The sequence below is a fragment of the Ursus maritimus genome, unplaced genomic scaffold, assembly GCF_017311325.1.
Source record: "Ursus maritimus isolate PB19 unplaced genomic scaffold, ASM1731132v1 scaffold_31, whole genome shotgun sequence".
In the NCBI taxonomy this organism is placed as follows: domain Eukaryota; kingdom Metazoa; phylum Chordata; class Mammalia; order Carnivora; family Ursidae; genus Ursus; species Ursus maritimus.
The window spans coordinates 14,623,733-14,626,735 of record NW_024425675.1 but is presented as its reverse complement, the minus strand read 5'-3'; positions in this window follow the sequence as shown (position 1 = coordinate 14,626,735).

The window sequence follows — 3,003 nt, the reverse complement described above, 5'->3', positions numbered from 1 at the left end:
GGGGGGGGGGGATATTGGGAAAGAGACAGATAAGAATATAAAGGGAATGATAGGGATGCAATTCATGCTGCCTACAGTCAGGGTATCAGCAGGAAGCTTGCTCAGAAGCCTGTGGGAGAACTTCACCCCAAGGATCTCCCTTCCATATCTGAAGGCACCCCCAAAGCCCTGAGCACTCAATCCATACTCCCCCCCATTCTGCAGCCAGCTCTTTGTGCACACTCAGGAGCACAGTGGTGAGAGCCTGTCCACTAAACTCAGTGCTAGCAGAAAACCAGGTGAGAATCGGCAGGCAAGGAAGTAACCACAAACTTGAAAGATAGTGCCACCTTCTGGAAAACAAAAAAGAGGTTTCCGGCAGCCAGCCTGCCGAGTTTAAGGACCAGGGAAGACATTAAAGCTTAAGAATTCTGCCAAAAAAGGAAACAAGACGTGTGAGCAGGTGTATCCATACAAGGTCAGAGAAAACCCCGGATATAACAGAACCGATGACAGTATACCCCAGCTGAGGGCAACTAGTACAGATTTGAGGAGGTGTCTGCTACTTCAAATGAGGAAGCAGCAACACAAAGGAACACAAGGAACAGGAAGAATCAAGAAAACGTATCAATACCAAAAGATAACAATAATCCTCTAATAACGGAGTCCAAAGACACAAAATTTTGTGACGTAGCTGATAAAGAATTCAACATAGCTGTTTGGAGGAAATTCAGTGAGCTACAAGAAAACTCAGAAAGATGATGTAGTGAAATCAAGAAAAACTTTATAAACAAATGAGAAATTTTAAAAGAAATCGAAGTCATTAAAAACAACAACAACAACAACCAGAAATTCTGGACCTGAAGAATTCAAAGATTGAAACAAAAAATGCAACAGAGAGCATCTGCAGCAGAGTAGATTAAATGGAAGACCGAGAGTGATCTGGAGGACAAGAACTTTGAAACAAATTAAGAACAAAGAAGAAAGAATGAAAAAGAGCAAAGAATGCCTACATGATCTATGAGATTCCTTCAAACATACAAATATTAGAATAATCAGGATTCCAGAAGAAGAGAAACAAAAGGAGGCAGAAAGTTTATTTAAATAATGGCTGAGAACATCCCATACCTGGGGAACTCAGACCTCTAAGTTTACAAAGCTAACAGAGTCACCCTACCACCTCAATACAAAAAGACCTCCTCCAAGACATACTATAGTGAAACCGTCAAAAATCAAAAACAAAGAAAGAATCCTAAAAGGAGCCAGAGGAAAAAGGATTGTAACTTTAAAAGGAACTCCCTTTAGGCCATCAGCAGATTTCTCAGCAGAAATCCTATAAGCTGGAAGAGAATGGAATGACCTGTGCAAACGGTTGAAAGAAAAAAATCATCACACAGCAAATTTCTACTCAGCAAAGCTATTCTTCAGATAGCAAGGAGAAATGAAGACTTTCCTAGAAAAAAAAAGCTAAGAGTTTAAAATCACTAGACTCACCCTACAAGAAATGTTGAAAGGAGTTCTCCAAGCTGGAATAAAAGGACACTCTTCAGTGACGTGAAAACATAAGAAAGTATACAACACATTGGTGAGGCGAATATATAGTCAGATTTAGAAAACTCTAATTCTGTCATAGGATGGGATGTTAACTACTTAACTATACATAGTACTAAAAATAACTGTGGCTACTATGCTTTGTTAATGGATACACAATAAAAAAAAAAAAGAGGTAAATTTACTCCTCCCACCACATAAAATGTGGTGGGAGGAGTAAAAGGGTAGAGTTTCTGTATGTAATTGAAGTCATTATCAGCTTAAAATACAGTTATATCTATAAGATGTTTTACGTAAGCTTCATAGTTGCCACAAAGCAAAAATCTACAGCAGATTCACAAAAGATAAAGATAGAGGAAACAGAGCATACTGCCACAGAAAATCACCAATTTATAAAGGTAGGCAGACATAAAGGGTAAAAGAAACAATTGAACTTCAAGCAACCAGAAATACAAGCAAAAAATAAGATGGCATTAGTAAGTCCTTACATATCAATAGTTACTTTTAGTGTAAAGGCACTGAGTAACCAGATGGATGGATGGATGGATGGAAAGAAAGAAAGAAAGAAAGAAAGAAAGAAAGAAAGAAAGAAAGAAAGAAAGAAAGAAAGAAAAAGGAAAGGAAAGAAAAAACAAGACCCAATACATGCTGCCTACACTGCACTTCAGTTTTAAGGACACGCAGAGATGCAAAGTGACGGGATAGAAAAAGATATTCCATGCCAGTGGAAACCGAAAGAAAGTAGGGTAGCTACACTTACATCAGAAAAAAAATAGACTTTAAGCCAAAAATGGTACAAGAGAAAAGAAGGTCATTATATAATGACAAAGGGGTCAGTTCAGAAAGAAAATATAACAGTCATAAAAACGCATGCAGCCAACGTCAGAGCACCTAAATATCAAACAAATACTAATAGATCTGAAGGCAGAAGTAGACAATAGTACAGTAATAGTAGGGAACATCAATATGCCTCTTTCAACAATGGAGAGGTCACACAGATGGAAAATCAACAAAGAAACTTGCACTTCAACCATAGATTAGACCAAATGGACGTAACTCACATTTATAGAACTTTCCATCCAACAGCAGCAGAATACACATTTTCCCCAAGTGTACATGGAATATTTTTTGGGATACATCATATGATAGGACACAAAAAAATGTCTTAGCAAATTTAAAAAGATTGAAATCATACCAAATATCTTTTCCAACCACAATGGTATGAAACTAGAAATTGGCAAGAGGAAAGCCAGAAAATTTGTAAGAATGTGAAAACTAAGCAACACAACCCTGAACAACCAATGGGTCAAAAATACCAAAGGCGGGGGTGGGGGGCAGAGAAGGGGAAAAAATGATACTAAAAGGGAAATAAAGATATCTTGAAACAAATGAAAATAGAAACACAAAATACTGAAATCTATGGGATGTCGCAAAAGTAGTTCTAAGAGGAATGGTTATAGCAATAAATAGAGA